This window comes from Amblyraja radiata, chromosome 2 (assembly GCF_010909765.2).
Source record: "Amblyraja radiata isolate CabotCenter1 chromosome 2, sAmbRad1.1.pri, whole genome shotgun sequence".
NCBI lineage: Eukaryota > Metazoa > Chordata > Chondrichthyes > Rajiformes > Rajidae > Amblyraja > Amblyraja radiata.
Window position 1 is genome coordinate 146,762,018 of NC_045957.1, and position 22,603 is coordinate 146,784,620.

Here is a 22,603-nt window from a genome sequence, read left to right on the forward strand (position 1 = left end):
ATTTGCCCACTCACCCAGCCTATCCAAGTCACCTTGCAGTCTCCTAGCATCCTCCTCACAGCTAACACTGCCCCCCCCGCTTCGTGTCTTCCACAAACTTGGAGATGTTGCATTCAATTCCCTCATCCAGATCATTAATATATATTGTAAATAGCTGGGGTCCCAGCACTGAGCCTTGCGGTACCCCACTAGTCACTGCCTGTCATTCTGAAAAGGACCCGTTTACTCCTACTCTTTGCTTCCTGTCTGCCAGCCAGTTCTCTATCCACATCAATACTGAACCCCCAATACCGTGTGCTTTAAGTTTCCATACAAATCTCTTATGTGGGACCTTGTCGAAAGCCTTCTGAAAGTCCAGATATAACACATCCACTGGTTCTCCCTTATCCACTCTACTAGTTACATCCTCGAAAAATTCTATAAGATTCGTCAGACATGATTTACCTTTCATAAATCCATGCTGACTTTGTCCAATGATTTCACCACTTTCCAAATGTGCTGCTATCCCATCTTTAATAACTGACTCTAGCATTTTCCCCATTACCGATGTTAGACTAACTGGTCTGTAATTCCCCGTTTTTTCTCTCCCTCCCTTTTTAAAAAGTGGGGTTACATTAGAACTACTCCAGAATTACACTGCACCTTAATTGGGCCAGGTGACAATAGACTGCCCTTGAAACGTTCCTTTGGTTTAAAGAGGTCCTTTGTATGGTGTACTTGGCCATGTTGCTGGTCATTAACTGGTTAAAATAAATCATTTTACTTATCTTTATCAAGAAAATAGTATAGCTCAAATTCCTAAAGGATTTCTGAGCGCAGGTATATGGGACTAGGGGAGATTATGTGTTCGGCACGGACTAGAGGGGTCGAGATGGCCTGTTTCTGTGCTGTAATTGTTATATGGTTATATGGTTATTAGAAATTCCTTTGGAAAAAAAATGTACAGTTTGGCACAACTTGCAAGGTCCAATTTTAAAAATCACAGCATGAAAATAGCTTTAAGTGCCATGCAAGCCATGCTGTTTATTCTTATCAAGCCTGCCAACAAATCATTACATTAGCTTATAATGCAGATTACAAACATATGAACAGCCACTACTTGGTATAATATGAAGTTTGTACTATTGCCTCACTCATTAAATCTTAAGTGGTAATAATTAAAGTGGAGAGAATAATTTTAAGCCTTTGATACTTTCTAATAAAGCTTTTGGAAATGCAAACAAAAAAACAGCTGTAGGACATATAATTTATGATTCCTCTTTGGATTCCCAACCAGACAAGAGCATCAGATGGGGCAAACTAAGACTGGTTTTCATCATGTTGATTTAGAACAGACCCACTTCTTTGCCTGGAGATGTATTGCTGATGTGTGTGCTATCACAGCAGTACACTCGCTCACTACAATTTTGACATGCCTTTTCTTGTTATAGGGGATACCTGGTTCTACTGGACCTCCAGGTCAAAAAGGAGAACTGGGAGTCCGAGGTCGACAGGTTTGTAGTAAAACTGAAACGGCGTAACGGCGAGGCTTCATGTGGTTTTAGGTCAGATTTGTGAAATTGTAATTATTTGGCTGCACCATTATGATGAGGAAAATTATGCTATTGAATGATGATTTATTAACTAAATGAGTGTTTACAATTTACAGTCATTGTAAATTGGCTGTCATTCAATGACTTGTCATTTGTATGTTTCAAGGAAAATCACTAATTTTACTTCGGAGTCACGTGAGTGACTACGTGAAGAACCCGCTCAGTGCGCAGGCGCGGCATTACGCCAGCAGTGCAACAGCGGCAGCGGGAGTTATGCTCTCCCGCAACAGTGAAACGGACCATCAGGTGAGTATCCTGAGGTCGGGTTTCTTTTACAGGGGAGCCCCTTTTTCTGCTTGTGTTTTACAGGCAGAGAAAAAGGCTCTGGAACAAAACTGTCCCCCGTTCGAGGAGGAAAGTTTCCCGTCGGGGGGAAGGGGGGCAGCAACAGGCGGTAGGAGCGACCCGGTGTTCCTCTATTCCCCGACACCGTGCCGAGCCCAGCCCGCTAGCGGGCTGGATGTATAGCCACCCGAAGAGGCATCCGGCAGGTGTTCCCGATTTGGGACGGGACGTCTCTCCACCCGCACGGGGGGAGAGAGAGCCGCCTGAGCCGCTGGAGCGGCTCTCGGGGCAGGTGCCTGCGAGACGCGCTGCTTGAGGGGCGCTCTCGCTACTACAAGGCACAAAAGCTCCAGAAGAAGGCGGTAGGAACATTTAACCGGGCGTTCCGCTATCCCCACACCGCGCCAAAGCCAGTCCCGCTAGTGCCTGAGCTGCGGGCTGGATGTCTAGCCATCCGAAGAGGCATCCGGCCGGTGGCTTCCGACTTGTCGGAGGGGACGTCTCTCCACCCGCATGGGAGAGAGACAGCCGCCTGAGCCGCTGGAGCGGCTCCTGGAGCAGGAGCTCCTGCGAGACACGCTACGTGAGGGGCAGTCTCGCTGGAGGGTTCAGGCATACCCTCCACAGTGCCTAGGCACTGCCCATCGCTTCCTCCTTAGTGTGGTTAGCTTTGGGGTGACCAGTGGCTGGGCTGGTCATGAAGAGGGGTCACTGGCTGAACAATATTGGGAGTATGCTTGAGGTACAGGATCAGGAAGAGCTGCTGGGTGTGGCCGCTATGTGGCTCCACCACTAGCGAGATGGCTTTTCAGTCTCAACTGATGGCCAGCTTACTACCTGTCTTTTCCAAAAAACCTCTCCAAGACAGGTAGCCATGAGGCGTTGGTTTTATCACGCCTCCCCTAAATTGCATTTACTCAAAGTGCCCGCCATTATTGGGGGATACATTGAGCAGCGCGTTTAACCTAAATATTTTAAAAATGCATTTGGTACCCTGACGTCGGCTATCATGTCCACCTGCTCATTCCAGAAGGGCAGGGTAGTATGGCAAAACACCTGACCCTACTGTTCAACGGTATACCTCATAACTTCTGAAATGAACTCACAAACCTGCCCTCAATCTATGAAATTAACAGGACTATGAGAACGCCGACCTCATAAGCACAGATCCTGCTACCTGGCACTTACCAAACCAGTCCTAAAAAACTGGACGAAGTGTTCAAACTATTCGGCACAAGAGGGCAGAGTCTGGAATGAGCACCACACTAAACCAGACAGCAGTACCTCAACGTGTCCACCAGGGGCGTCTACCTCATGGTACTGGTGAAAGCTCGGGGCCTGCATGCCAAACCTGTAGCATTTTAGGCCACGGCCCAGAGCAGGCCCCAGGGGAAAATGTGCCACCCCCCAACAAACATCGTCCCTACAAGAGCAAGGAACCAGAAACCGAAGAAAACAACAATGAAGACAGATAAGTATGGTTCCTACCATCACATAAAGGTTAAGGGTTGTACTAACAAGGGGTGGATGAATCACGCCTGGTTAGGAAGCTATCACTCTTGGTAGTTATATACCAAAAAATAAATACAAGGGGAATAGAATTAATATCTTGCCACCAATTCAGCAAGCACCCCAAGTGGTCTACCCTCCCACGATGGTGAATGTCGCACCATCGTTGATAAACCACTTGAGTATTTCACCAGGTATACCCATTCATGGGATTTGTAACTACTACCATGGATCCAAGGATACTTTATGGTAGACATCGACCTTGAAGATGCACACTATTCAGTACCTTCTCATATAAGTTTCGGATATACCGCAATTACCTGGATGGAGTAACCATGATGAGCGTTGCGGCATTTAAGTCAAAGTTATCCAGAATCAACTAGCCCTGACACTTAGAAACATTCCGTCATGGCATGTCTATATATTAACGACAAACTATCCTTGGATACAGCTTTAGCTGCATCGCTTCTCGGCCTTTTGGCTAAGATCAAGTGTAGTATCTGTTCTTATCAGTTTAATAATCTGATACGTCCCTTATCTAGGGACCATATATTAAATTGAATTTTGGAACAGGGAGATGGAATAGGGGCTTGCTCCGTCCACTCCACGCATCGACCCAGTATTGCAGTGCCTCTGGGAACGGTGCACAAAATATATATCCAGATATTTACGTTGACCATCCACAACGTTGTTATCTGGTATTCATTAAGACTATCAGTCATGGTGCATTAACCACCAATCAACTACGTGGCAAAGTAATTGGGATATAGCAGCATTACCAGCTACTGAACTTTGTACCTTTCCTATGAGCTGAGATACTAGTGTTCAAAACTATCTCCATACCTGTAATATGGGGGCAAATGGATTAATCTGTAGTGTTATCATGGAATTTATCGGCAGGAAGGATTATGGTTGTACACTTCCACCTGTTTTGAGTAACATCTTATGTGTCCTGATGTGTTACTGAGCTTGTAATACTTAATGCCAATATGAATTGACTTAAACATGTTATATATTAACTTACTTAATTCTAGTGAAGCATTTGCTCAGTAATCCACCAAATTTGCATGTTCGTTTATAAGATAACAACATCAGTGGTGGCATATACCAAACCACTTGGGCGGAGAACATCGATATTAGGGGACAATTTATTAACAATTGGAAACCGTATGTCGTCAAACATGTTTGACCATCAGTAACTCACCTATCAGGTGAGCTAAATACTGTAAACATACATTTAAACCAAAAATATTTGCTGAAATCACTAAGCAATATGGACACCAGATATCGATTCCTTATATCCAATTAAATCACCACGTACTAACTTACGTCACATGAAACCAATCTCAAGGCAGCGGCAATGGAGACATTCCCGCGTATTGAGGGGTGGGGGGAACCTAATCTCTATGTTTTCCTTTCCTTCTACCTCTTCAATAGGTACTACGGCTTCATCAGTCGGGTACTACGCAAATTACAGTGGACCAAGTCCACAAGCATGGTTCCCAGTGATCCTCGACATGGTCATTAAAAGAATTGCAGAATTGGGAAGACCATTGCTGTGCTTGGATCAGGAGCACTATCAACCTGATGACAGCATTCCGTCGCATATCCTAGGGAACATACCTGAGGAGCATCAAGAAATGGTACACTGTTTCCAAAACAGGAATTACACATTCAACTATAACAAAAAACTGTACTGGAGCTCCTGGCAGGTCTTCACCACAATGAAGGACATGTTCTGTTAGCCTACTCAACTTGGGTACCGCTCACTGGTGATCAGATACAGGAGAGGTATATCAATCCATTCCCCAGAAATAGGTACACCCAAATTGGGATGTCAGTGAAATCCTGACATACCTTAGGGGATGATCACCAGCCAGGTCACTCACCCTGGAACAGCCTACCCTGAAGATGGACATGCTGGTGGCCTTACATCAACACAAAGAGCCAGCTCTCCCATCTACTGCGATGGGACAACATGGTTATAACACCAGATAGTGTCACATGCCCATTCAAGGGTTGGCCAAACAGAACAGACCAGGAACATCAGGTCCAGTCATGAAATTCCGGGCATATCCACCTGAACCACGTTTTATGTGTCATGACCCACTTAGAGATCGACACAATAAGGAATACCGAGGGAGAGGAAAAAGCCTTATGGGTCAGCCACAGGAAACCTCATGGTCGGGTGACGAGCTAAACTATCTCTAGTGGCTCAAGCAGGTACTGGGAGTTGCTGGAGTAAATACAAACGTGTATAAAATCTTATTCCACCAGAACAGCTTCCACGTCAGTAACTAAGAGGATGGACGAGCCTATGGACCACATCCTGGCTACTGCAGGGTGGTCTAGGGAGTATACGTTCCGAACTTTTATAACAAACCACTGACAGAACCTGTATCGTTTGCAGAAAAAGAATCTGCAAGAAATATATAATTTAAGCCCGGGGGAGCAATTGGTCTTGTTGTTGTTAATAACACCATTATTGTTTTTACAAACAGATTCATGGTTGATTACGATAACATACTTCCTCCCTCGAATGACTTCGGCAGCGAGTGAAGTATGAACTGTTACACGGTTTGAAATCACAGAGCTTTGAAGTCTTCACGTAGTCACTCACGTGACTCCGAAGTAAAATAGTGAGATTAAACGAGAACTTACCAGTTTGAAGTTTGATCTGTATTTTATGAGGAGTTACGATGAGGGATTACGTGCCCTCCGCTCCCACCCTCATTATATGGATCAAACTAATAAATTGATGTCTCCTTATCTTTACTATGTTTACTTCAAATAACTGTCTATCTGTGATTCCACACCGCTGCTTGGAAGTATGCCGCGCCTGCGCACTGAGCGGGTTCTTCACGTAATCCCTCATCGTAACTCCTCATAAAATACAGATCAAACTTCAAACTGGTAAGTTCTCGTTTAATCTCACTATTTTGCACTCACTGATTGCAACGATATTGGATGCCAGTCCAGAATGTCCTTAATATACATAAGTTCTACGTTAAAAAAATCAGTGCTGTATTCATGTAAGAGTCTCTGTTAAATGTCTATGAAAACCCAGATGGTGAACAGGAAGCAAAGACCAAAGAATAGAAGACAAGTAGAAGCAGAGCCAAAGGTGACAGAGTGTCAGATAGTAAGATGAAGAAAATATGTTAGATTGGGAAAGGATAGACGCAAGGAACTGCAGGTGCTCGTTGACAAAAAAAAAGACACGGTGTGCTGGAGTAACTCAGTGGGTCAGGCAGCGTCTCTGGAGAACTTGGATACATGATGTTTCAGGTCGTGGCCACTCCTCACACTGATCAGTCTGAAAAAGGGTCCTGACCCCAAAATGTCACCTATTCATGTTATTCAGTGATGCTACCTGACCTGTTGAGTTACCGCCACACTTTGTGTCTTTTATTACAGTGTTCTGGATGGTGTGAACATCAATAAGAAATGAGTTTTGGTGGATGCTGGTTAAACTGGATATGTTATTTGCACTGACATCTGTGTTAAAAGATATAACATATCAAATTCTGTGGTGGGTCCAATAATATCACTGGCTATCCATTATGCCCAAGACAATAAGAACACGTGCATCAGGCTGTTGTCCATCGACTGCAGCTTAGCGTTCAACACCATCGTCCCCTCTAAACATCATCAAACTCAGGGAACTGAGTCTCTGCGCATCCCTATGTAATGGGTGCACAGCTTCTGCAGATTATAATTAGTATGAATTGTTTACAATCCTTCCAGCTCTATAAACACAGGAGCACCTCAAGTCTATGAGCTCATTCCCCCACTCTACCCTCTCCATACCTATCATTGTGCAGCTCGAAACATCACCTATTCCTTTTCTCCAGAGATGCTGTCTGACCCGTGGAGTTACTCCAGCTTTTTGTGTCTATCTACAGCTCCAAAGTCATCTTTAAATTTGCCGATGATATCACAGGTGTTGGACAAATAACGGGTAATGATGAGTCAGTGTACAGGAGGAAGATTGAATGGTGCCAGAACAACAATCTTTTTCTCAAGGTTAAGAACAAGAATGTGATTGTTGACTTCAGGAGGAGAAAGCCGTGGATCCACTAATTCCTCCTCACCAACAGAATGGTGTTGGAGCAAGTGAAGAGCTGCTAGTTCTTGAGCGTGCATGTCTCTGAGGATCTGTCCTGAATGCAGCATATTAATGCAATCATAAAGAAATACTTCTCAATGGCTCTACTTCCTTAGAAGCTTGAGGGGATTTTGTATGTCACCAAATACTTCATTAAACGTCTACAGGTGTATGGTAGGGAGCATACTGACTGGTTGCATCACGGCCCAGCTTGGCTACTCGAATGCCCAGTAGCAAAGGAGGTTACCGAAAGTGGTAGATCCACTTATCGCAGGTTCTGACCTCTCCACCATCCACCATAGGAGGCGCTGCCTCAAAATGAAAGCCAATATCATGAAAGGCCTACACCATCCTGGCCACGCTCTTATTTTGCAAGTACCATCGGGAGGAAGGTACAAGAACCTGAAAACTATGACCACCAAGATTAGCTTCTTCGAAGCAACCATCAGGCTCTTTAACTCCACACAACGCTATGATTTAGCTGTTATAATCTTCTACGGACTGTGCCTTTGGTTTCACTACAGATTTAGGTGTTTGCGCTATTATGGTTAACTAATATTCCGCTTATTAATTTATTGGATTTTTGATTATTTTATATTAACTGCGTGTTATTGCATATACAGGCCTATTGAGCTGCAGCAGTAGGAATGCCATTGTTCTGTTGTTGGTACATTGGACAAGTTAAACTCTAACTCATTCTAGACTCATTCAAGTTCACTCTAACTCATTCTAGACTTTCATTTACCCAACCTCCTAAAAGGAGAAACACTGCCATCTGCTGGCAAGATATGGTATTGAATGAGGCGTATTTCCATTCCAGATATTTAACTTTTGTTCTCAGGAACTAATCTATTTAGTCTTCGACCAGGATTGGCCCCAATGAGGGTCCAATCACCTGCAAAGAGTGAATAAGGAGTTAGGAAAAGAGCTTTAGTATTCTTACCAGTTTTTTCTTCTGCCCAGAGTATGTGCAGCATCTCTGGAGAGAAGGAATGGGTGAGTCTGAAGAAGGGTCTTGACCCGAAACGTCACCCATTCCTTCTCTCCAGAGATGCTGCCTGTCCTGCTGAGTTACTCCAGCATTTTGTGTCTATCTTCGGTTTAAACATGCATCTACAGTTCCTTCCTATACATATAGCATTGTAGCATTGAAGTCAAGATAAAACAGCGATTCTCACAATGAAAAGTTGGCACTAAATGCAGCAATTCAAGTTTATTATTTTACAAATTTGACAGATAGCAATCATTTAGGCTCTGTTGATTTTTATCAATTGTATTAGCAGATCTGGATACAATTAGGGAAGTTAGGGCAGACATTTTTAAAGTGCATAAATAATACAGCCTGGCGCAATGATCGAGAGCAAATGGGAGGTCGACAAGAAATGTTTTGAATGGCTGTTGTGACTTGTCTGTGACTAATGGCTGTACATTATAATTTCACAATTCACAATGGGAATTATTTTGTTGATTAGTGAGTATGAGGTGTAATGACATTTATCAAGATTTACTGATTTAAAAATCGAAATCTGTCAAAACTATTTTTTGTTTTGACTTCGTCAAACAGAAGTGAAGTAAAATTAAAACCTTTAATTTTGTTCAACATATATTCAGTCATAGCAGAGATATATTCATTCAACATATATTCATTCAGCCAGAATGCTGCCTGTCCTGCTGAGTTACTCCAGCTTTTTGTGTGTCTTTTCAGTTTAAACCAGCACCTGCAGTTCCTTCCTACATATATTCAGTCAAGTCAGACCACTTGAAACATTAGACTCATGATGTCTAAAAACTTGAGTGATCATTGCCTTGACTTCTATTAACCAAGTCTCGCATTAAGCAATCTGAATAATTTACCCTATTGAAGATCGGAATCATAGAAACATAGAAACATAGAAAATAGGTGCAGGAGTAGGCCATTAGGCCCTTCGAGCCTGCACCGCCATTCAATATGATCATGGCTGATCATTCAACTCAGTATCCTGTACCTGCTTTCTCTCCATACCACCTGATGCCTTTAGCCACAAGGACCACATCTAACTCCCTCTTAAATATAGCCAATGAACTAGCCTCAACTACCTTCTGTGGCAGAGAATTCCACAGATTCACCACTCACTGTGTAAAAAAAGATTTTCTCATCTCAGTCCTAAACGATTTCCCCTTTATCCTTAAACTGTGACCCCTTGTTCTGGACTTCCCCAATATCGGGAACAATCTTCCTGCATCTAGCCTGTCCAACCCCTTAAGAATGTTGTAAGTTTCTATAAGATCCCCCCTCAATCTTCTAAATTCTAGCGAGTACAAGCCGAGTCTATGTAGTCTTTCTTCATATGAAAGTCCTGACATGATCATAGCATCTGTGTTCTAGACAAAGGTGCTGTTCAGTAGATTTGTAAGACTGCATTCTTGAATTGTTTCTTCTTAGGCAGTCTCTCTGGATCATGGATCACTTATTTCCACACTGGGTTTGTAAATTGGCAAAAGGCTAATGAGGCCAATGTGAGAACAGCAGACACAAAAAAAGATAGCTGACAAGAATGGGAAGTGGGACATTGATGAGGTGAGGCACACTTATGTAATCCACGTAGGGCTTTTGTGGGTTCCTAATATATGGAAGTTCTCAATAGCACCCTGGGGCCAGTAGGAGATGGACCGGGGTATTGCCTCAATGTCGGCTGCAAAAGACACCCCTGGAACATAAAGATGGTTGGGCAAGGATAGGGTCGTTGGTTCATGGATCGAGCCGGTCAAAGGCAATGGAGGAGACCCTGCAGCATCCTGGGGTTTACCTGGATCGGGAGCCGCAACATTACATCAAGTGCGTGGACTGGATTTTGGACTTTTTGCAAATGGCGCCGACTTATGGTGACTCATGCACGTGTGATCTATCCAAAAATAATTTCACTGTGCAGTGCACAGGTGACACAAACGCACCATTAAACCATTGATTGTCCCATCTCTATTTCTGAGCAATCATGGTCATAGGAATCAGGATGTTGCATTTCGTCAAGGAAAGCCTTCCTGGTAATCTAAAATAGATACAAAATGCTGGAGTAACTCAGCGGCACAGGCAGCATCTCTGGAGAGAAGAAATGGGTGATGTTTTGGGTCGAGACCCTTCTTCAGACTGAGAGTCAGGGGAGAGGGAGACACAGAGATATGGAGGGGCAAGGTGTGAAAATGAGACATCAAATAGGATGTTCTAAGAAAATGTAGAATAGATCATTGTTACCCCGTAGATGTTACTATGGATGGATGGATTTTAATCATGTATTGTCTTTCAGCTGACTGGTTAGCACACAACAAAAGCCTTTCTTGCTTTTATTTTATTTTAATTCTTCTATTTTATTTCATTTTATTATTTCATTTTATTGTATGACATGTTTTTATGTGAAGCACTTTGAGTCTGCCTCGTGTATGAAATGTACTATATAAATAAAGTTGCCTTGCCTTGCCTTGCCTTCTCTGTACCTCAGTACACCTGACAATAAACTAAACTAAACTAAACTCATCATTACCCATTATTTGCCCAACAACAGTGGTATTATTGGTGAATTTAAAGATGGCATTGGTGCATTTCTAATAGTGAGTTATGGATTAGATTTATTTACAAATTGTGCAATAAGTGGTCTTTGTAATCAACGTTTATCATTCCTATGGCAGGGCCAACGTGGAAATCCGGGGCTTGATGGAATAACTGGAGACAATGGTCGAACAGGGAGCACTGTAAGTTATGTTTTGTTATTTATCTAACATAACATGATCACCAGTGAATGGGCAGCCTGTAAATGAAGGATGGAGGTTTACTTGGGGATAAGATCAACATTTACAAATTTCCAAGGAGAACAAGAGATGGTACTAAAGAGCATGATAAACTTGAAAAGAACCATGGCTGTGTGTTTTACAGCAAATAAATTACTTTTGAACTGCGTTCATTTGTAAAGTTGGAAGCGTTACATATGGGTTAGTACGTCCAGTGATTTAAAAAGAACACTGCATCATAAATCTTAATGCAATCCAGAGATCAAAAGCTCTAACATGCATTGGATACTAGTTATATCAGTAGATGGGATGAGATAATGTGGAAACATTTATTCAGATAAGATCGTATGGAAGCAAAACAACTTGACAGGCTCATTAGAAATAGAGGAATTGTGAAACAAATTGGAAGATGATTAGAAAAGGAAATCCCTAAAGTAATGGGAGGGAATGTTGGGCAAGAGGTTAGAAAGTAGCAACAAAATAGATTTTTCTTTTGGTAAATTTGGCAGCTGTAAAAGTATATTTATCACAACAAAAGAGTTAACTTGGGGTACTTAAGCATTTTAAAGATGAAGCATCTTGCATGGCCGAATTTAACAGAAGGCAAAGAAAGCAGTGGAAGAGATGAGATCAAAAAGTACCATCTATTCTTGCATCTTGCTATAAGGACTTTAGTTATTTCATTCCAAAAGAAACTAGAGTGCTGTCTCTACCCAGCATTTACCTCTTTGGAGATCTTTGAACTATCCACAATCGGACTTTATTGGACATTATCTTGCACTAAATAATATACCTGCATCTGTACACTGTGGACGGCTTCGTTGTAACCGCGTATAGTCTTCTCGTTGACTGGATAGCACGCAACAAAATAGCTTTTCACTGTACCTCAGTACACGTGACAATAATAAACTAAACTAACTAAGGAGAGCACTGGGTGCGTTAAGAAGGAGAACCAAGATCAAAACTTACAAGTTATGAAATGCCTGCACTTATACTTGGCCATTACATATGCAATGTCATAAACTGAGTGCTCTCAAACTTAATCACAATTAAATAGCAGACCTGTCATGAAAACAATTTGATTCACAGAATATTTGGAAGATTTTTCCAAATGATCTAAGTTACTGTCTTCTTTCATTAAAAATAAATTATTTTGTAATTCTGTTTCATCAAGTTCACCCAAATAATATATATTTTAAAAATAATATATATTTTCTTGTTGGTAATATGTAAAGATTTCCATTTTTATTGTATGCATAGGAATGATGATTTAAGGGTATATTGTATGAGCTGATATTCCAGGTACAGAGCTTTATGCACAGAAGAACTAATTTCTTAGAGGGAAAACCATTTGTAGCTGATTGATTATACATGCTTTAAAGTTTAGTTTAGTTTTAGTGTAAGTAAGTAAGTAAGTAAGTAAGTTTATTGGCCAAGTATTCACATACAAGGAATTTGCCTTGGTGCTCCGCCCACAAGTTTAGTTTAGAGATACAGCGTGGAAACAGGCCCTTAGGCCAGCAAGCCCCGCACATTAACACTATCCTACACACACTAGGGACAAATTACACTTATACCAAGCCAATTAACTTACAAACCTGTAAGTCTTTGGAGTGTGGGAGGAAACCAAAGATCTCGGAGAAAACCCACGCAGTCACGGGGAGAACGTATAAATTCTGTACAGGCAGCACTCGTAGTCGGGATCGAACCCAGATCTCCGGCGCTACAAGCGCTGTAAGGCAGCAACTCTATCGCTACGCCACTGTACCAGAGTAAAGTGTAAAGTATACAGCGGGATATAGATCAGCTACAGAAATGGTGATCATTTTCCAATGTTCTCTCGAATCTGGATCAATTCTTGTGGGCTGGAGGGTAGCCAATATAACCCCACTTTTTGAGGATGTAACAAGCACAATGGATAAAGGAGAGCCAGTTGATACAGTGTATCTGCACTTTCAAAAAACCTTTGACAAGATCCCACACAAGAGACTAGTGTGCAAAATGAGTGCACATGGTATTGGGGGTAGGGTATCGACATGGATAGAGAGAATTGGTTGGCAGACAGGAAGCAAAGAGTAGGAATTAACGGATCCGTTTCAAAATGTCAGGCAGTGACTAGTGGGGAGCCGCAAGGCTCAGTGCTGTATCCCAGTTATTTACAGTATATATTAACGATTTAGATGAGGGAATTATATGTGACATCTCCAAGTTTACGGATGACTCAAAGCTGGGTGGCAGTGTGAGCTGCGATGAGGATGTTATGAGGCTGCAGGGTGACTTGGATAGGTTGGATGAGTGGACAAATGCATGGCATATGCAGTATATTGTGGATAAATGTGAGGTTATCCACTTTGATGGCAAGAACAGGAAGGCAGATTATTATCTGAGGTATCAGATTTGGAAAAGGGGAGGTACAATGAGACCTGGACGTGCTTATACATCAGTCACTGAAAGTAAGCATGCAGGTACAGCAGGCAGTGAAGAAAGTGAATGGTCTTCATTGTGAGAGGATTTGCGTTTAGGAGCAAGGTGGTCCTACTGCAGTTGTACAGGGCCCTGGTGAGACCGCACCTGGAGGATTGTGTGCAATTTTGGTCTCCTAATTTGCGGAAGGACATTATTGCTATTGAGGGAGTGCAGCGTAGGTTCATCAGGTTAAATCCTGGGATGGCGGGACTGACATATGATGAATGAATGGGTCGACTGGGCTTGTATTCACTGGAACTTATAAGGGAGAGAGACGATCGTATAGAAACTCTTAAAGGATTGGTCAGGCAAGATGCAGGAAAAATGTTCCTGATGTTGGGGGTGTCCAGAACCAGGGGTCACAGTTTAAGAATAAGGGGTAGGCCATTTAGGACTGAGATGAGGAAAAGCTTCTTCTCCCAGAGAGTTGTGAATCTGTGGAATTCTCTGCCACAGAAGGCAGTGGAGGCCAATTCACTTGATGTTTTCAAGTGAGAATTAGATTCGGCTCTTAGGGCTAAAGGAATCAAGGGATATGGGGGGGAAAAAGCAGGAACAGGGTACTGATTTTAGATGATCAGCCATGAGCATATTTAATGGCGGTGGGGGCTCGAAGGGCCGAATGGCCGACCTGCACCTATTTTTCTATTTTCTATGTTTCTATGTAGGCTTTTTGATATGCACATAGATATGCAGAGAGTGGAAGGACAAGGACTATGTGCAGGCTGATAAGGGCTGCTCTTGGCATCATGTTTGCCATACGCATTATTCTGAACAAGACACTGTTCCTGTGCTGTATTGTTCCATGTACTGTTCTATGCTCCACTTTCAGTTAATAAATAGTTGGCATTGTTATGCAATTCTGAATTAGTCATTTGGGTTATTTAACAGGGTCAATCTGGGAATTCTGGAAAACAAGGTGTGGGAGGAATAGGTGGACCCCGTGGAATAATGGTGAGTTCATTTTATTTTGTACTTTCTACTAACGCATTTTCAGGCAAAATATTTAAATTTAAATGGCCAAAAAAGGTGAAGAGGTTTCAGGTTATAATCAGATTGTTTCAGATTGACACTTGAATATATAAGTGTGAAGCTGGCTATATTTTGGTATCCTGATTAAAGTTAACATTATCTTATTATCCTGTCAGACTGTCATGAATGAGCTGATATAAGATCTAGTAATGAATGAATGAGCAATCCACTACTAATTATTGCACAATTTATCTGCAACCTTTCTTAATTTGTGTAGTCATCCACTAACAAGTACTTGTCAAACTCAAAACTGTTTTAATACAGGGTTTAAAGTGGTCAAATTTATTCATAGTTAAATAACACTAGTTTCTGAGATTATCAGGAAGATTCTGCAGAGAACAAAAATGTAGACACTGTAGCTAGTGCACGCAGATATCGAACCCGGCGTTCGGAAGCCGCTGTCACGTGACTCGGGAGGGGCTGCTGGTTCGCGCGGTTTTTCACTTGTGCGTGTTAGTTCAGCGCTGACCACCGTTGTGGGCAGACGTGTCTGAAAAGCCTGTATGCTAGATACTGAATTTTCGAATCAAGATCTGTTGAAAACTCCAGTAGTCGTTTCTCAGACCACTAAAATGGCTTATTTAACAGTCTGTACACTTTTTGTTTAGAATGCAATAATGACTTTGTGTGGGATAGAATAAGTACTCAGGAGGAAACAGGTAATCGCTGAAGTTAATGGGAGCGTGGTGCAGTCCTTGGTAGGATGTCTTCACATAGAATCCATGAGTCAAAGAGCCGACAGGGCTACTTGGTAATATTGTCAGTGTTGTTTATGTGGCAGCAAAGAATTTCACTGTGACTTGTCCGATGTGACAATAAAGTATTCCATTCCAATCCAGTCCATTCTTGGAGATCTATTTAATTAATTACACCTTGCAGCCCAGTTGGGGGTATGTATGTACTGTAAGTAAGTTCACTGATTCTTTCTGTGGGGAATGGTGTGTAAAAGGCACAGCTGCCAGACTGAATGTACATTAAAGGTTCAGAAGAATATGGGCTAAATGCAGGCAAATGGCTGTAGCTTGTTTATAAATCTGGTTGGCATGCATGGATGAGTTGGGCTGAAGGGCATGTTTTGGTACTGCAAGACTATATTGGTCTAAAACTGAAATACAATGATGCAGCTCCATTATTATCTCCTTGGAACATGGCTTCTTGTTTTATTAACACATCAGATTTGGTTCATCAGGTTTATTTTTGCCGCTACAAAGCAGTTCTAATAAATAAAGCGTTAATAACCGCATCGTGTTTGTGAACAATGGAACAAAATTTGAACTTCACACTTTTGCCAACCGGCCTATTTTAACATTTGATGTTAATTAGAAATAATATTTGAATCTGCGCCAAGATAGGAAACATAATGATGGAAAATATCACTGATAATCTATGATGTATGACAGACCAAATTCTTCTGCACCTTGAAATGACACACAATGTGCCACCTGAGGTAAGCATTTAAAAATGAAAAGGAATAGCCCTAAATGTAATTTCCGGCCATTTAAAACAGGCATGATGCTGGTTTTCTATCTTCATATGAAGAAAGACTGGATAGACTCGGCTTGTACTCGACAGAATTTAGAAGGTTGAGGGGTGATCTTATAGAAACTTACAACATTCTTAAGGGGTTGGACAGGCTAGATGCAGGAAGATTGTTCCCGATGTTGGGGAAGTCCAGAACAAGGGGTCACAGTTTAAGGATAAGGGGGAAGTCTTTTAGGACCGAGATGAGATTTTCTTTTTCACACAGAGAGTGGTGAATCTGTGGAATTCTCTGCCACAGAAGGTAGTTGAGGCCAGTTCATTGGCTATATTTAAGAGGGAGTTAGATGTGGCACTTGTGGCTAAAGGGATCAGGGGGTATGGAGAGAAGGCAGGTACAGGATACTGAATTGGATGATCAGCCATGATCATATTGAATGGCGGTGCAGGCTCGAAGGGCCGAAGGGCCTACTCCTGCACCTATTGTCTATGTATCTATGTTTGAGTGAGAGTGATCCATATCCATCATGTACATTCATTTAAAATCAATGCTCCCAGTATTTATTGGATTGGGGTTTCAGAATAGATAAGGGGAAGGGGAAGGGGAAGGTGAAGGGTTTGGAGTAGAATTATGATGCAGGATTTTTCAAAAGCTGTGGAATTTTAACGCTGCTGCATTTGGAAACCCTGTCAGGCTCCTTGACGGAAAGGCAACCTGGCTGACAACACTATGCTTGGCAAGGGATTCTGAAGCAAAGGAAAGGGTAAATTATAGTTTGCAGTGTGAGACAGTGGGGAAAATGTGAATGTGGCAAGAAGCTTATTGGAGGAGTGAAGTCGAGTAAGTTATGTCAGGGCAAACACCAAGGGTGGCTATTTGTAGATCTTGGAAGGATATGAGGTCATGATGTGGTGGGTGTTGCAGAGATGAAGGCCACAGGCAGGGATTGGGAACTGGTCAGAAGTTGAGTGATGGGAAGCCAGAATTGAGTGATGGGAATTCACGATTGTGATATTTGGCTAACGAACAAATATCGTTCTTTGGCTAGTCGAGACTTAGGGTATACAAGTTCTTTATTTTTATGTGAAAATAAAGGAATTATCGAGTATTTAATACACAGCCAAATAATCGAAGATCTCTCAAGTCACATGGAGTTGGAATGACGAGCTTGCCAAAAGTCCGCGAAAAACTCCCGCGCTCACGTGACCGCGCCGGCCAATAGCAATGGTTTGATATTACTCAGGCCACCACTAGGTGCCGCTACAGTTCCTTAACTAAAATGGAAGCAGGAGGTTCCTTAAGTTTTCAAAAGTGCACGAGTACTGAGAACAGATTGTTTTCATATTCTTTTAACACCAACGGCAATGATTTTGTTCACATTGAGTTGAGTCCTCAGACATATTTTTAACTTTTTACTTCCCGTTGAGTTTTGGTCAATCCAAAATTACCTCTGGTGTTTTTTGGTTAAAATGCTGATTTGAAATTTGCAGAGCATATTTGCAATTGTGATTCTGAAAAACTAAATGTACCGATTACCCTAGAGAAACTAACCGACCTGAGGTTGTTTGTTTTGAGACTTTTCCACATTTGTGGATGACATCTTTTTCAAATGTAGCATGTTGGAGAAAAAGCTGTAAGGAAATTGTACATCTCTATTTCTAATTGTTTTTAACCACTCAGGGGATAGATGGCAAGCATGGATTTGGTTCCTCTGGACCAAAAGGCAGAGAGGTAATTTAAATTATTATTATTATTATGTGTGGCATGTTTCAGAGGTTTCTCAAGCTCAGTGGAAATGTGGGTCAGTGACTTGAACTGCTGTTGCTGTCTGCATCTCTGTGATTATTTTAAATAACTGATTTTAAAACTATTTTCTGTTTCTTGGTTTGAAAACAATTTGTAGGTGTTTCTGATGTTTGGAAAAAATGGTTCTACTTAAATATGTATCATTATATAGTCCTTACCTTTTTTTTAAATCCCATACTTTTTCGCCTCACTCCCTCCCTGACTCTCTTCCCCTGACCCTGGCTGACCTTGTACCAGTTTCTCCTTCCCTCCACTGAAAGTCCATTAACTAGCTTTACAGTTCATCACTACGTATCCCTCTTGACCTCACACCTGCTTCTATATCTAACCAATTTCCAACAACCTGCCTATTGAGTAATGAAGAAGGGTTAGTTAGCAGTCTTGTTGTGCGTGGCCCCTTGGGCAAGAGTGACCATAATATGGTTTGAGATCTTCAGTAGGATGGAGAGTGACATAGTTAATTCAGAAACAAGGGTTCTGAACTTCAAGAATGGTAACTTTAAGGGTATGAGACGTGAATTGGCCAAGATAGACTGGCAATTGATTCTTAAAGTGTTGACGGTGGATATGCAATGGAAGGCATTTAAAGACCGCATGGATGAACTACAACAATTGTTCATCCCAGTTTGGTAAAATAATAAATCAGGGAAGGTAGTGCATCTGTGGATAACAAGGGAAATCAGGAATAGTGTCAAATCAAAAGATGAAGCATCCAAATTAGCCAGAAAAAGCAGCCTACCATAGGACTGGGAGAAATTCAAAATCCAGCAGAGGAGGACCAAGGACTTAATTAGGAAAGGGAAAATAGATTATGAAAGATAACTGGCAGGGAACATAAAAACTAACTGCAAAAGCTTTTATAGATATGTGAAGAGAAAAAGATTAGTTAAAACAAATGTAGGTCCCTTGCAGTCAGAAACAGGTGAATTGAACATGGGGAACATGGCAGACCAATTGAATAACTACTTTGTCTTCACTAAGGAAGACATAAATAATCTGCTAGGAAATAGCAGGGGACCGGGGTCAAATGAGATGGTGGAACTGAGTGAAATCCAGGTTAGTCGGGAAGTGGTGTTAGATAAATTGAATGGATTAAAGGCCGATAAATCCCCAGGGCCAGATAGGCTGCATCCCAGAGTACTTAAGGAAGTAGCCGCAGAAATAGTGGATGCATTAGTGATCATTTTTCAAAACTCTTTAGATTCTGGAGTAGTTCCTGAGGATTGGAGGGTAGCTAATGTAACCCCACTTTTTAAAAAGAGTTTTGAATTACTGATCAGTTAGTCTAACATCGGTAGTGGGGAAAATACTAGAGTCAGTTATTAAAGATGGGATAGCAGCACATTTGGAAAGTGGTGAAATCATTGGACAAAGTCAGCATGGATTTATGAAAGGTAAATCATGTCTGACGAATCTTATAGAATTTTTTGAGGATGTAACTAGTAGAGTGGATAAGGGAGAACCAGTGGATGTGTTATATCTGGACTTTCAGAAGGCTTTTGACAAGGTCCCACAAAAGAGATTAGTATGCAAACGTAAAGCACACGGCATTGGGGGTTCAGTATTGATGTGGATAGAGAACTGGCTGTCAGGAAGCAAAGAGTAGGAATAAACGGGTCCTTTTCAGAATGGCAGGCAGTGACTAGTGGGGTACCGCAAGGCTCAGTGCTGGGGGCCCAGCTATTTACGATATATATTAATGATTTGGACGAGGGAATTGAATGCAACATCTCCAAGTTTGCAGATGACACGAAGCTGGGGGGCAGTGTTAGCTGTGAGGAGGATGCTAGGAGGCTGCAAGGTGACTTAGATAGGTTGGGTGAGTGGGCAAATGCATGGCAGATGTTTCAAGAACTACACAACATGATCCTGGTTACATTTGCTGCATTCTGTCCCAGGCTATGTGTTTGCTTTCAACCTGACATAGTCCTACCTCTTAAATTATTGCAAGTATAAACATAATTTTGCTTCAGCACAATCTATGCACTCAGCATTCCTTCTCTCTTAATTTACCTCTGCTTTCCAATTTTTTAATTAGAGTTAATGCATTTTGTATTTTCTTTAAAAAAAAATCTTTACAATACTCTTTATTTGCAGCAATGAAAGATACATCATGAACATCTTTAAATGGGCTTTAACATTTACTATTACAGAGAGTCTTATACTCACTTGAGATCCTTAAATGTAAACTTTCAATGGCAGAAGGTAAACCCCAAGAGCTTAGATACAGATTGGCTGCAGTTTACAGGCAGTGTGTTCACATTGCTGCTGCAATCAATATCTTAATCCATGCTCCAAGGCTGAGTGTGCAATTGCCAAAAAATCAGCAATCTAGGTGCTTGAATAAATTCAACATTTAAGTCATCGGAGGGGAGGAACTCCCAATGCCCAGTGTCATCTCCCTCAACTACCTGTTGCTTGATGATAATCTCCCATATTTAATGATGCAGTTTGATTGCAGTTTGTGCAGAGGATGCTGTTGTATTACATGTAAGCAGATGGACGGTTGGCATCCGTCCATCTGTGAGAGATGATGGTGCGGCTTTGATGTTGTCCTGCTTGGAGACTGGAATGTTTCATCTACGGTTGCATTTCCAGCCATGGCTGACCAGGCATATCCTCGACAGGCTGACCCTCCCACATTTAAGCATAGAAACCCACCAAAAAATGTCAGCACAAATTTTGACGGGTTCTGCTTCTGATGAAAAGTTACCTTGATTTGTATTTGGATTGTTAAATCAGATGTGGATGTTGGTGATGCAATGAATTGTTAAAAAATGTGAAGATTTCGAAACCCGGAAGCTGGTTTGATCCATGTTTCAATATAATATGATGCTGGTCGCTGGGGTGGAATACAAATTTGCATCTTAGCCCTAACATAACACACAATTAAATGAATTCCCTGTAGTTACTTTAGAAGCCTGCATAATTTTACCAAAGTAATGAATATGTGGGCTCCACAGATTAGCACTGAACATAATTATTATCACTTCTTTGGGCTTCAGATTAGCTGCCATCTATTCAGAGTTAACACTATTTTGCTGGTTGCAATGAAGCTATGGCCAAAAAAGCATACAAATGGCTCTACTTCCTTAGAAGGCTTAGGAAGTTCAGCATATCCCCAACAACCCTTACCGAACTTGACAGATGCATTGGAGAAATCATATTATTGGGATGCATTACAGCCTGTTTTGGCAATAGCTCCATCCAAGATTGCAAGAAATTGCAGAGTTATGGACATAGCCCAGACCATCACCCAAACCTACCTCCCTTAATATGAATAACATCCTTGTATAAAGAACGCATGCATAAAGAGCGCACTTACATTTTTTTAGTGTCCCTTGGAGGATATTGGGGAAGAAGATGGATTCAAACCAAAGCCTGTCATCTTAAAATTTGCACCATATCAATGATTTAATAATAAAAACAATCTCAAGTGCATGAGGCTACCTCCTGCCTTTGTGCAGAAAAGAACCCTAGAGTGAGTGCTGTCTTAAAGCCCTGTCCCATTGTCCGAGTTCATTCAAAGAGTTCTCCTGAGTTTACCCTGATTCGAACTCGGAGATTTACGGTAATGGCCGCTCGTCGGTACTCGGGGCTCTCGTGGACATTTTTCAACATGTTGAAAAATCTTCACCAGTCATCCCGAGCTTACCGCATTTCCCGAGTACCTGCCGTTAGCGTTACGAGCCGCTAAGAGACGTCCACAAGCTCCAATGTACCCACTACATTCATTCTCCGTGCTTACCACGAGTTTGATTTTTTTTTTAAACTCGGGAGAGCTCTTGGAATGAACTCGTACAGTGGGACAGGGCTTTAACTGTCTCAGACCTTACATCTTTCTTTGGGCAGCAATAGAATTGGTTGCCCAACTGACCAGAGAGGAGGAGATGAATGTAAGAGGATAAGGATGTTCTCCCTTCCCCACAATCCCAGTTCCTGTCTTTGTTACGTGGGTATTTTGGACTGGTTTCTATTGCATTCAAATGATCTGCATGTCTCTATGGGGAAGCCCTGGACATCCCAGGTCAATGTAAGTGTTGTGGAGATGTGACACCTTACCATGAACCTCTGGGCCATTTTCCTCTGTTTTACACAGACTGTTTTGAGATAAAGTTTAGGAAGTATTAATTAATTCTTGCTTAATATGTTACAGGTTAGGTACACTGACATCTTAAGTGTTATGCAGCTTTGCAAGTAAATTAATCATTAACATCACTGATCTGCATGGTTTCTACGTGCTTGGACTAAAGTTAATGTATTTACATTTTATAGGGAGGACAAGGAAGCTCTGGATATCTTAGTTCGCAGGTAACTAGCAGTTTTTATTGTCTAAAGGGCCTGTCCCACGAGCATGCGACTCCATGCGGTAAGCGCGACCTAATGTGGTCGCTTGAGCCGTATGGCCTCGCAGGGCCAGGTCCCACTTGGATCGCCGGAGCCGTATGGAGTTGTGCGGAACTTGTCCCGACACCGCGCGGGGCTCCGAAAAACTGACCGTGTTCAAAAATTCCGTGCGACAACGGCCTACCAGCCCGCAGCCGCCTCGACGCCGTACCCACCGCC

General features: G+C 42.0%; 1 long non-coding RNA gene and 1 other non-coding gene across 2 annotated transcripts; both read left to right on the forward strand.

Annotated features, from left to right (window-relative positions):
* The first annotated feature begins 1,415 nt into the window (after positions 1-1,415).
* On the forward strand, positions 1,416-22,349 carry LOC116984765. The gene is made up of 5 exons (XR_004415120.1): positions 1,416-1,493; positions 11,155-11,217; positions 14,611-14,673; positions 17,912-17,962; positions 22,313-22,349. It is a non-coding gene; the product is annotated as an uncharacterized LOC116984765 (long non-coding RNA).
* Positions 3,848-4,039, forward strand: LOC116970581. Its single transcript, XR_004411200.1, has one exon. It is a non-coding gene; the product is annotated as a U2 spliceosomal RNA (small nuclear RNA).
* Positions 22,350-22,603: the final 254 nt, after the last annotated feature.